This window comes from Grus americana, chromosome 5, assembly GCF_028858705.1.
Source record: "Grus americana isolate bGruAme1 chromosome 5, bGruAme1.mat, whole genome shotgun sequence".
NCBI lineage: Eukaryota > Metazoa > Chordata > Aves > Gruiformes > Gruidae > Grus > Grus americana.
This window is the reverse complement of record NC_072856.1, coordinates 66,107,024-66,120,844: the sequence shown is the minus strand read 5'-3', so window position 1 is coordinate 66,120,844 and position 13,821 is coordinate 66,107,024.

The following is a 13,821-nucleotide window of genomic DNA, read 5'->3' as shown; positions in this document are numbered from 1 at the left end:
GGTTCATCCAGCTCTGTTGCTCTCATCACTTTTTATGGCTTCCTGAGAGCACTTCGACGTGCCCTTACGTCCCCAAGCAGTTGGGAACCTTTGCTGGGGGTGTCAGCTTGGGCATCCTTCAGTTGCTGGCTGGACAGAGAGGGACATGGAGAGGGTGTCTCTGCCGGGGCTGGGATTGTAAGATACCCAACACATTGACCCAGCCTGATGTCCAGAGAAGGGCTGTTCCAGGTCACTCTGTGCCTCAGTTTCCCCTCTCTAAAGCAGGGATGCTGCCACACAGTCCTTCTCCCTGTCTTCTCCAAGCAGAGGGGCAAGGGCTGACACCCTACAGCCCATTAACATCCTCCCATGCCCTCTCTCTGCAACACTTTGTATTTTGGGGTCTTTTTAGGGGTCTCGATTTTATGCTAAGATCCTGGAAGTGTTTTGCATCTCATGGCAGGGCAGCGGGCATGCCGTCAACCACATCAGCCCCAAACACCTTCCAGGTGGTCTCTCCTCATTCCCAACTCGCTTGGTGCTTCAAAAATCTCCACCGCCTAAACCACACATTGCACAACCTCTCTCTGCTTTATCTCAGCACCCATCGACGACTGGGGCTGGCAACTCTTCCATCCTCCATGGCTCTCCCACCTCCTGCTCCTTCTCGGGTTGCTTTGAAATCCCGCTGGGTTTTGTTTGGGTTTTAGCAAATACTCTCTTGCCTTGATTTGTTTCTTTTTCACCTTCCTATTTTTTGCTCCCTTGAAACGGGCTTATGCACCCCACAAACTTGGCACACTTTGAAAAAGCAAGCGCAAGTTTGCCAGCTCCACAGGTGAGCTTTCTGCTTGGGGTTCAGCAAGGAGCCCTTGCATGCAGGGAAAACATTTGCCTGATCATGCTCTACCACTGCCGAAGCTCTTGTTTGCACCAGGTATTCAGTGCAGTCAACTTTAAAAAGGGGGAAAAAAATACAAAAAACTGAGCAAAGCAAAGAGGCATGGAGTTCATATGACACGGGGCAGTGGGGGAAGCACAGTGGTGTTGGTGTTGGTGCTAAAAGAGCAGTAAAACAGGGATGCTGGGCACCACGGGGGCAGAGGCTGGGGAGATAATTCCCCGTGGCAGGAATACGCCATCTGTAGAAACCCATTTGGGCTGCTTTTATAGGAACCGAGGTGGTATAACTACATTCGCTAGTAAATAATTTAAATATTGCCAGTCACGTCACATTGTGGTTGTTTGGAAATAATTATATCCATATCACAGACAGTAAATAATAGATGTGCTTTCACTAACATTTTATTCATGTTCTGTTTTAATATGGCAAACTTAGAAGTAATTTAATCTCCCAGTAAATTGAACTGGTAGGGGGTTCTTCACACAGAAGATTGCAAGTTATTAATTCCAGGCAGTCTTCATCTTGTACAATTAGTCACTGTTTGCAGCTGGAAATGTTTTATTAATTTTCCATAGCAGTTGATTTTCCACAGTTTTCTCAGTTTAAATTAAGCAGTAAGAGCCGCTGTTTCTTCTTAAATAAATTTCCTTTCCACAAAAATACATGCCTCTGGCTATGTCAATTTTCCCATTTGATTAAAGTGCCAGCAGGCAATTAATAACTTAATGCATTTTAAAGTACTTTTGGAAAAGTAATTTGAATAGCCAAACTTGTATATTTGAATTGATTGTTGCAGAAGATTTAACACACGTTCTTAAATCACAGAACCTTGTAAAGGACAAATGAGGAGCTGCAGAAGAAGTAGGCACCGTCCGACACCATCTCCTAAATACAGAGGGATCCTCTAAAGCTCATCCTCTTCTGGGAGTGCCAGCCTGGTCCTGGAGAAGGCTTCAGCCTTGGTCCGTCTGGAGTTCAGGTGCAGGTTTACAAGAGGAGAAGGGACTTGCTGCGCTGGCTGAACTCTCCAGAGATGAGGTCCTGGGAAGCCCTGAGGAAGTGAGTTGCTCTGGTGAATATTGTCACTTCTTCACTGCATGGACAGGGACATCCCCAGTCCCACAACAGGCTTCCACCACTAGCAGGCACCCGCTATCAGGCGGGTCCCAGAGGGCACTTATTCAGACGTAACTTCATCGCTTGTGTCCATGCTCATTCCCAGCCCCATGCCCTTGTCCATGCCCATGCCCATGCTCATATCCACACCCATTCTCCTGTCTATCCATGGTCAGTGCAGCACAGAGGCAGGGCTCAGCAGGACCAGCTCAGCATGACCACCTCCTGTGAATCCAACCCTTCCCTTGCACAGAAACCAAAACCAAGGTTAGAAGAGACCTAAAAAGGCCACCTAATCCATGCCTGGGCCCCAGGTGGGATCAGCAATCTCTAAACCAGGCAGATGTTTGTCTAACCAGCTCATAAAGACCTCCGATGAGACCCCACCACCTCCCCCCACCATTTATTCAGGCTTTGCCATCCTTATAATTAACTCTGTCATGGCCATACCTTCCTTTGGGTGCATCTCCCCGAGAAGCTTGTGAGCAGCTCACACCAGCGTGGTCATGCGTGACAAGGTCATTACAGGTGGGTGAGCAGGGTGTTCCGCCTCTCACACCTGACACCCTGATCCAGCAAAGCACTTAAGCACCCTCATAAATATAACCAGATAAACCACCCCTTTGAGTCGATGGCATTATTCCTCTGCTTGCCTTAAAGCATGCGCTTAAGGACTTTGTTGGATTGGATTTGAAATGCTTTAGCCCTCATCTTTATCTGCCTTAAAATCAGTTTTGGAATACAACTGTCTTATGTTCATTTGTTATTTCTTTTAAGACATCAGCAATTCTATCACATTTCTTCCTTTTGCAGAAGTTAATGAATGTCCTCGCGTTGCCCAGCTGTGAGGAACCGCGGGCACCACAAAAGATAACCATGAATTTAATCTGATGCATCCATGATCTGGAAAGAGATTATTTTTCTTGATGCTGAGCTGACTTTTCTGACCATCTCCGTGTAGACTTGGAGTCAAGCGTGGGGTCCCAGAAGGGAAAAGGAGAGGTGATTCATGTTGCAGCTATCAGCGTTTCACATATCTGAGAGTGTGGCGTGCCCCAGCTGAGAACTTCAATTCACTTAGTGCAAGATGAAATGGCAGCTGCGTTGGATTGATAAAAATAATAATAATCGTGATGAAATAATAGGATTAATGCCAGCTATTGCTGTTTAACCAAAAGGTCATTTTGACAGATGTAACTTTTAACAGGAAGCATCAAAATATCAGATTAGTTTTTGATTTTTTGAGGAGAAGGCACTAAGACAAAGTGGGGACATTGATGCCAGGACTTTTCTGGGCTCCGGCATTTGGCTGGAAGCAGCTCCTGGTCTGAAAACGGCAGGTCTTCAGCTCCGGGGACATCGTGGCCTGGCTGAGGAACTCACCCACAAACCTTTGGCTGAACTCAGGCTTTTTATCTTTCACTCCTCTCCCAAAGCGCTGGGCAGGTTTCTGATTTCTGCACCAGAAAACACCCTCCTGCCTTGTCTTGAATACCCAATGAACCATTGTTTTGGTTCCCACCTGCCCTTGGTGGCCTGTCTGGTCCATGAGCGCAGGCTCAGCTCTCCAAGGACTGCACAAGTTGTGCCAACACCGACTGCTCTGCCCTTCCTCCCTGGGATCCCCTCCTAAGGATGATGGGGCTAAACTATGTATAAAAATTGGTTGTATAGCTCTGCTCCTTGCCCAGGGTTGTGTCAGAAGGAGAAAAGATGATTGGGAAGACCTGGTCTTTAATTGTGTGTCTCCGTTCTGCCAGTGGCTTTGCTGGATCCGAACCCCTCTGCTTTCCCACCGGAGCCTGTCCTTGCCCTGCACTGCAACCCTGGATTCGCCCAGCAGGTCCCATGTCCCTCCCGGAGGAGGGACCCTGCTTCATCCCATTGCTGGGGGACTCTGGGCTCTCCATCCTCCTCGCTGCCCCACGGGACGTCCTTTTTCCCTCCTCTGAAGTCCCTCCATGAACCTGCCGTGCACGTGCATCCTCACTGCCATGGGTACCGTGTCCAGGGATGTCACTGTTGGCTTCCCCACATGATGGCAGCTTGCACCCGGCCACGATCCATCAGCCTTGGGCTCCACATTTCGGAAGCTCCCAGGGTCCCCCGGCATACCAGGGCCAGAGTTGGGGGGCTCCCCGCTCCTGCCTGCTCAAGCTGCTGCCTCCCTGCCTCTGCGGGTAGTTTCCAGCTCACTGGGCGCACACCTGCAAGCGGAGCCCAGTTAAAACCAGCGCACCCCAGTTCAGCGAGGGGAGCAGCGGAATTGCTTTATTTTTTGTTTTGCAAGCGAGAGGCGCTTTCCAGTGAAAGCCAAAAGCGGGTTTCCTCTCGGCTTTGGCGGCTGAGGTGCGGGACTGCGCTATTTGCAGCCAAGAAGCTGCTCTCCCACCGCTCCCGGATCAAATGCAAACAGGAGCCGTGGGAGGCCAGCCCGTCCCTAACCGCGCGAATCAATCTGAAGGAAAGAGACAAAATCCCCAAATCTCAAAATAATGAAAACAAAGATATCCAAGTAATAAAATCTGCAAGAAGCACAAAGACAACATAACTCAGATCTCAGCTGGCTCAAAGAAAGTGTCCATTAACAAGGGATTAGCAGGAGGGAAGTACACAACCAGTCAATAGGAAGTGAAAATACACCGCACAGTCGCCTAATATCACAGCCCAACGCAGGGTTAGGATGAAGGCTGCGCTGGGCAAGTTAGAATAAGAGCTACTCCAGAAATCTATCAAATAAAAAAACAAGCACTGCAAAGCTTGCCTTTGCTGTGGTGCCTGGTTTTTAAGAAACCTTGAAGATTTGTAGCTCTCAGCCAAAGAAAAAGCATCTTGTTCTTTCGCTGTGCACACTCATGTGCATCCCTCACGTGCTGCACTTCACCGGTACATCTCAGAAATTGAGATTTTTTTTTCTTGTCTTGGGGATTGTGTATCTCGTCGCACAGTCAGGTCTGATCTGGACTTGGACCTTTCAGATGCCCTGGTAACACAAACAGGAATGAAAAATGGGTGAGATTGATTATGTTCTCTCCACTGCTGCTTTCCAGCTAGTCTGAATGGGTCCAAAACTCTTTTTTCCCTAAATTTCATTGAAATCAGTTATTCTTTGAAAGTCACTGATGTATTGTGGAGTATTTCTTAAAAAGCAGGGCAGGACAAAGCGCTGTGTAATTAAATATGCAGAGAGCGTAGCGTGTGTGGGTGATACATTCATCTGGAGTAATACACACACTTGCGCTTCCATCGTTATTTAGAGATTAAACCGGTGCAGCTCCTTAGTGCTCACGTCTGCCCAAAGCTCCCGTGGACGGCAGCAGGCATTGGGGTCCCTCCTGAAGCCACGACGCATTAAACCTCATCCCAAAAGCCACGTGTGGCTCTAAAATGAGTTTTCACAAGCCAAGCCTTATTTTAGTAACTTAATATTTTAACTGGTCTGTGTTAAGAGGACCGGGCCGGGGGGAGAGGCTGGGTGGTACCCAACACCCAGCCGTGGTGATTCACAGCCCTGTGGGGGGGAGGGTAGCCTGGCTGCATCAGAAACAGGGCCAGGTTCTAAATAGGGGCTTAATCTGAGTTAAAATTAAATGGGCTTAATCTGGGCTTAATCTGAAATAATACCTCCGGTGTTTTGGATGTATCAGTGCTGCCTCAAAGGGTCGGTGGTACCAGCCGCCATCCTTCACAAGCCCTGGGTAGTGCTGCCGGGCTAGGCAGCGCTGCAAGCAGCATCCCGCTGCCTCCTGCAAACATCTCTGGTCTCTGTGGCCACCAGTGGTCTTGCTCTCAGCCCGGCCATCATCTGTAGACTGGAGACCTCTGAGTGCAATATACAGAAATCTGTGAATTTGCAAGTTTGTGAACGCCCTCCCAGGCCTGCCCACAATTCTCTTATTTCCATGTGAAAGTCAGACCAGTGCAGCCGCAGCTGTAGGTAGCACATGGCTGTGGGTCCAACACCTGGAGGTGTGCTGGACATGGCACACGCTGACTGTCAGGGTCCCCCTCCGGGCAGTGGCCCCATTGCTGTCACAGGCAAATGCAGCCCTGGGGCAAAGGCTGTGGTCTAATGGCCCATCCTGCCGGATGCAGGGGAAACCCTCTGCCCGAGTCTGGAAGAAAAGAAAAATGCGATGGGTACAGCAGGGAGAATGGAAAGGATGTGGACAGAACTCAGCGGCAGGGTCACACCAGGGACACAAGATAAATAGGACCCTGGAGATGCTCAGCCAGGCACTGGGGTCAGATATACGCACTTGAAATGTGAGTAGTAAAAGTAGCAAAAGGATGTTTCAGGAGCAGATGAGGGGGTCTCCCATCACCGAAGTCCAGATTAAGCCCTGGTCAGCACTTCCGTTAACAGGCACAAAGGGACAACTCCACCAAGGAATAAGCAAAGGAGGGAGAAAGGGACAGGCAAGACACAGCAGCTGGCTGCACAGCACACTCATTCCTCTGTGTCTCTGGGGACAGGATGAGGCGGAGGACAAGACACGGAAAGTGAGCAGACAGATGCAAATCCTGGCGCTAGCTCTGACCCTGAGTACGGGAGCCGAACTCTCAGATTTCTATTTGCTTTGAGACGGAGGAGTTTTGCTAACCTTACCTAATATTTCTCACCCAGCACCGCCCAAGCCTGCCCTTAGAGTGTGCCACTTTGCAATCTGCTGCTGGGCCGATGGCCCAAACCCACTGAAATCAAAAGAAAAGCTTTTAGATGACTTACAGCTGCCTTTGGATGCAGCCCTGGAGAGAAAGCAATGCATAGTTGAGCCCTTATTCACCCTAACGCCATCTCAGTACCCATCAGAGGCATCAGCAGGTCCCAGTAAAGACTTTTTCCAGCTCTTCAAATATCCACCAGCAAGGATGGGTGGTGTACCCAAAGTCACGTACCCAGAAGATGAGGGCATCTCCAGCTCTGAGTTCTGCTTTGTTTCTGCTAGCTGGGTTTGCAAATTTAAAACAAATGTGGTTCCCAGGACGCGTGCCCTAAATCCTGCTCTGGCCTGACAGATTTAGGTAAGCATTGGTCTGAGCGGCATCATGCTTCTCTGACAACAAGTCCCGTGTTTGGAGAGAAGTTATATGGCTTTGCTTTCCTTTTTGGCTGGAGATTGGTGTGCAAACACCCGCTCCCTGGAAAATAATGTATATTGTCTCGAGGATTTATGTATTGCCAGCTGCAATTTATGAGATTCTGCAAGCTCTGCTGGTAGCTTTGTATACTGGAGGTTTCATTTTAGTGTCATCAGCTACAGATTATGACTGCAAGGGGTGCCTGTCTTTAATCTCATTTTTGAAGGAATTAATGTTATTAGTTTTGATGAATTAATGGTATTTAGGTGTGCAAGGTTAGCATGAATTAATGTCCACCTATTTCTGTTGTGTGGCTGACTATTGTAAAAGGACTCCGGTAAGCAATCTTTACAGAGTCTCTTTATTTCTTCCTCTTCATTCTTTTGTAATGCTCTTTTAGGAGCTTAAAAATAATGTTTGGGATTTTTTTTTTCTTTCTTTTTAAGTAAAAAGAAATATTGAAGATTTTCCCCTGGGTAGAGCTGACATTAACTTAGCCACTGCTGAGTCACAGAAGGCTAACAAGCATTTGGGAGCCCGACCAAAAGGTATTTGAATTTCAGCGCATGGGCTGAGAAGGCTTAACGTTGAGATGGGTGGACAATCTGTCGAAGGTCGTCTTTGCCACTCCAGCCCCAGCATCCTTCAAAAGTAAGGACAGATGGATATGTCTGCCTCTTTCTCTGCCCATCCTGCAGAGAGCTTGGCATGGGCATTTTACAAGGTTACTGGGGAAAGATTAGACTGGTCTAACAAGTCTGACCTCTTACAAGGTGGCTCAGCACAGAGGTTTCTGGTACCAGCTTTGTACTTGTGAGTACAAACACCCTTTTCTGAAGACAGGCAGCAATATTCACTTCCAATTCCTGAGGAATAATTCTACCAGTAAAATCATTTTCTAGAATAAAATAAGCACAAAATTGAGTTCTGAATAGATGTGCCATGACGACCAAGACCAGATATTTAACATTATTTAAAACATGACATTGGTATATACAAAAATACTCCTGAGTGCTCTAGCCTTGCATTTGCTCTAAGTTCAGTGCCTTGCACAAGGCAAAGCAGGCATCTACTGTAGTTCCCACTGAAGATATGTTCAGTAACTGATTGAGCACTCACGGCCACCGGCAATGTTCCTGTGACAGGACCAAGGGCAGCTGGTGAAGCATCCTGAGAGCCTGTGCTTGTGGCTGCTGTAAGTGTTGACACCCCATGGGAGGTGAAGATGCTGCACAGAATGAAGGGGGAAGCAGGTGAGCTGATAGATGGCAGGTCAGGTTTCATGGAGATGCTCTTCGTGAGCTCTAAGTTTTATTTGTCATGTCTCCAACCCTCCAAGTTAAAAAAACTCTTGAGCCAGATTCCACCACTCTTTAATCATGAGATTAGCTTCAGAGTCACATTCTTTTTTTTTTTTTTTAAACTTGTCTTCACTTGTCTCAGTTTTTGGAGGACATTTACATCAAGCTTTCAAGCCATTGTCAACAAACCTGGGGACTAAGAACATTGATTGTTAGAAACCCTGAGACTCCTCTGCCTTCCCCTGGTCCCACGACTGGGGACTTGCTCTGTCAGAAGACACTTGATAAGATCTAAGAGCTGACAGTGTTATCTAGGTGGAGGGAGCTTTTTATTGAGTATTTTGTTTCTTTCTTAATGAGGAATCTCCAGGAACAGGCAGGGAACGTCTGTACTGCTGGAGGGATCCAGGTTTTATTGTGCTTGCCTGTATGAAATGGCATGTTGTCTGGTGACAACTACAGAGCCTTACCCAAAATTGGGTTTGCTACAGTGTGCTGGCAGAAAAAAAAAATGAACACAAAATATCTGAGACCCTTTACTAGGGAAGCACCTGTATTATGTGATAGGCTTCTTTCTCCCATATAGGTATATTTAGGAATAACTAAAAGTCTGTGTAAAACTGCCTCGAGCTGTTCTTTAAGTTAATTATCACTTCTTTTGGTACTATGAATGGCTGTTCAATGACACTGTCAGCGAGTGGAATGAACCAAATTACTTTAATTATGGAGTAATTGCACAGAGTGATGGTAATTAAATCTTGATCAGTTTAAGTGAGTGAATTAATTGCTCCAACTTGGAATGCACACCGCAGCAAGAGGAGTTGTTTTGTAGTTTAATTAACACCAACCACTAAATTCTTATCATATCTAAAATGCAGACAATTAATGAGTTTGATTCTGCTCTCACCTTAATAGGAACTAGGACAGAATGCATGCTGAGAAAGGTAGCCGTGGTAGCAAAACAACAGAAAACTTAATATTCCTGTCAGTTGTGGAGATATATTAGTTATACTCTCCGTTTTGCCTTTCAGTGAAATGTGCAAATAGAAATATTTCCATATAATTAGCTTCTGGCCCCATTTTGTTTCAATACTCACTGATGTGCTAAACAGGAGACATTGCCAAATTTGTTAATGTTTTAAACTTCAGCTGCCTGTGTTTTCAGGTGATTTTTAGCCTCTTCTCCTTGTATTGTCCAGTGTGCCGCTCCCACACTTGGTAAACGAGCTGCCTCCTTCCCTATGCCATGTGCAAACAAGTTGCCATAATTCAGTTGTGTAATGGTCACACAGAACACTCCTTACTGCAATGTCCACCTTCTGCCCCACCTGATAGCCTTCCAAAATTGCCTCCTCTCATGGGTAGCGTCTTTGCTTCTCTTTTCACTCTTACAAGGTAGGGGCATATGGGGAAGACCTTCCAAACAGGAAAGATAAGTTAGGGAGTTGGGTCATCAAAGCTGGTAGGATCTAGGTGGCTGCTGGAGGCGGTCACGGTCATGGAATGAGAGAAAAATGGTGAGGACACTTGTGAAGGACCACAAACAAAGGGTGAATTGGCCCTGGGGACAGCACAGTGGCTGAGGCCACTGCCACACTCCTGGGAGGTACAGTGCACCCATGGGGTTGCCTCTCTGGTAGGTGCCTGTGGTGCCACCTCAGAGTCCTCCAGGCTGATGAATGTACTGTCCACAGAGCCCAATGCATGCCTTGCCTCCTAAATACCAGCCGCAGGCTTGGCAGGATGGTGGTGATGTAGCCAGCCTCCCTGATTACAGGACCTGATCCTGACACGCTACTGATCCACAGGACAAGGCGTTAACACGTCTGCTCCTGCACAAGGACATGCAGACCTTGCTGGGTCAGCAGAAGGCTTACACAGTTCCTGAGCTCCCATTTGGGTTTGCTTTTAATTGGTGCTTAGAGCCAGCACCATCACTGACCTGCTATTGCTGAAACGTTGCTCTGCCCAAGGCGAGCTCTTGCTCAAATTTTACACATCCCGTTCTGACCTTGGTTTCGTCTTGGATGCAGGCACAGATGCGAGAACTAATTCCCCGCTGAGTGATATCTCCTCTGATTGGAACTGCCATCAGCTCATGGCACGACACCATCTTTTGGAAACGAAAGAAAGAATCAGCCGAATTAGAGGTATTTCTCCATCCATTTGTAAGATTTCATGGAGTTAATTCAAATTCATGGCTCCTGTGCCTGCCATGACAAAATCACAGCCTTATAGATGGCCAGGGAATTCCCATTTGTAGGGATTTTTGATCCCCCGAGGCGTGCTCAGCTTCTGCTAAGGACAGAAGCCACATAAGGGGTTTAGGTAGCAGCTCCATCCTGCTCTGTACCACCATCAGACTCACAAACCAATTTTCATTTGTTTCAAAGTGTTGTCTTAATGCTTTACTGAAATAACATGGCCAGGTGATGGCCGAGGCTCACTATCTAGCATCCTAGCTTTTTATTTTACTTTTTTTATTCTTCCTTCTTTAGTGACTTTGCTCATGAATTGGTGCATGATGTTTGACAGGGTTAAGAGTGTTGGAGAACAGTCCTGAGGATACCTGAAGGTAAAAGAGTTTTTCTGGAAACTGAACCCCTTGAATGAAAGGTCCTGATGTTTGATTTTGGTGGTACTAGACTAGCTGGCCAAAGGACTTGTAGCAACCCTGGGTTGCTACAGCAGCATCAGCAACTTATTTACAAACTGGCAAGTGTTGCCTAAATTGTATGGCAGGGTGGGAAATGCCAAATCACTTTGTTCCATATTTCCCTGGAACTGTAGGAAAGCCAAAATTTTGACACTATTTTCTGTCTGTCCCTTCGTCCAATACTCTGCACCACTATTTCTTCTCTAGGATTTACAGAGCGTAGTTAAGCTGCAAATGAAGCAGGCTGTGCCAGCATGGGTGCACCTTCATCCACTTTGTTGCAGCCACAAGGCTTCTGGGCCCATCCCTATGCAGAGAGAGCAGCCTCTCTGTGCATTTGCATGATGCTGTGTAGGGATGGGACAGCAGGATCCTAAAAAAGACAGAGCCAGGGAGACCCCCCAAATCCCCTGAGCCCCAGCACAGCGTGCAGCCACAGGAGTAACCACTTTGCCTATCCGTACCAGGCACCACTTTCATTTTGGCAATGGAGAAGACACCACATAGTCCCCATGCTGCCAGCACCCCTGTGCTGCAGTCAGGGACCTGTGCCACACACCAGCTACCTTTGGGCACCTGCCTGAAAGATCAGTTGCAATGTGTGTCACTGGAAAGATAGGGAAGGAGGGGAATTGCTTGTCTCCTGTATCACAGGGAGGATCTGGACCCACTTGGACCTGAATTCCCTCCAGGTCCCCATTGCTATTGCTTTCCTGTGGGTGGCCCCAGCCGTGCAATGCCCTCCCTACGCCTCCTGCCTGGCTCTTGGAGAGCATCAGCCCTCTCTGAAGTCATGGAGATAAGTATGACCGTAATTGACTTCTAGTGATGGTGCAAAGATTTGAACACACGCCCTCGACAGCATCTCAGTGACACAGCCCTCCTCCAGGACACTTGCTATAAGGAACAGCACATAAATTCTGCTAATCTCATGCAGCCATAGAGAGCTTTTCTTTCATTTGCTGAATGTATGAAATCCATATGTCATCAATCTCTTTCTGGTGGCTGGAGCCTGTTTATGAAGCTTAAATCTCTGGCATGTGGCTGGGAGCACGGGGGCCAAGTCCTGGTGCCTGCCAGCGCAAGCTTCCACCTCCTGCTTCTCCTGCTGCCCTCTCATCTCCCTCCCTTGGCAGCCAGCACCCCTCGCAGCGACTCTTAGTTCCATTTTAGGGGACCCAAACGGTTCCTGTTTTAAACAGGGCGGTGCTGGAGCAGCCCAGAGGATGCGCTGTTGGAGCAAGGAGGAGGCAGAGCTGGGCAGTTGGCTGCGTGCCTTCCCCCGGGGAGGACTGTCACCCCAGCTCCGCACTCCAAAGTCTGCTTTCTCAATCGCCTGCCAGCCCCCCCAAACCCCCAGATAAGCAATTAAATGAGTTGCAGCAGGGTCAGCCGCCTGGCCTTCGCCAACATCGGAGAGCTGAGGCTGCTAAAAAATTATGGTTTTGCCAAATTTGCAGGTCCTGTGCAAAAATCAGCCCTTTGTGGATATCGTCTTTGCTTCAGCGCCTGGTTTAGGCTTTCCAAATTGCTCTCCAGAGGTTGGGCAAAGGAAATGGGCAATGGTTTTGGAAACAACCCAGCCCACCACAGTGGGAATGTGTGGCTGAGGAGGTCCTGCAGTTGGCAAGCAGGAGGCTGGCAGAGACCAAGTGTGATGGAGAGGTGACAGACCCGTTGGTCGGGACCAGGGTGCCAAGAATGCTGTCCCAACACCACTGCTGCCAAACCATCCCCAAGCCCCAGGGCTGCCCGGGCACAGAGCAGATGTGTGGGGGAGCCTGGAGGGAAACAGGGAATGCCGCCACGTAGAGATGCACAAGGGAGAACGGGAATGAAGCCCAGGAACAGCACAAGGATGGGATGGGGGTAGAATTCACGTGGGGTCAGAGCCCTTCTCCCTTTATCTTTGGGAGATTTGGGTAGCTTACTTTATTTTAGTCCCTTACGACACATTTACATAAAGCTGCTTTGAGCTGAGTGCTTCTTAAGTGCTGGTCTCTGTTCTATTTAAACATAAATGTTTTAAAGAGCACAGATAGGTTTTTAACAGGAAAAAATTGCATGTGAATTACATTTATTTCTTGTTTACCCACACAGCTCCAGCCGACACTTATCGACAGATTAACTTTCACTAAACTTTCTGTGTAATATGTTTTAAAAACCCACTTCAAGTACAGATTCTATTAGTTCCTGACCTTATGTTTTAAGAGGAAGAAAGTGGCTTTACACTCCATGAAATGTGTTAATGCATGGATAGAAGCCCTCTTATCCTCCTGCTTACATTAGGTCCAATCAGGAGAATGGATTATGTTTTTAATAATCTGACATTAGTATTAAAAGTAATATTTAAGGCATTAGCCTCCGTAACTAGTGCAGCACGTTCAGAGCTTTCTCTTTTTGTGTGTGTGTGTGTACACGCACGGCTGCATTAAAACATATGTTTATGAAACAATGCATTAGTCCAAACTGCCCAAATATATGGAGATAAAATGGGGCAGCAGATTACTGCTGACATCACTTTTTCAATTAGAGGCAGAGGGAAGATTTGATGGCCATTTTAAAACTGATTATGGAGGGCAGGGATTAGAGGCTGTTAAAAACAGGAGGTCTTGTTCTCCTCCCAGCCTTGGCTTCCTGGAGCTCCATGGACTTCAGAAGCAGATGCTGTTTTACGGGGTGGAATAAGGCCAGTGCCACTGGTGGCACTGGTTGTATGTACAGATCATGTTATATATGGGGCTGGACCACTCTGCCTGCCTTAGTCCCTCAGAAATATT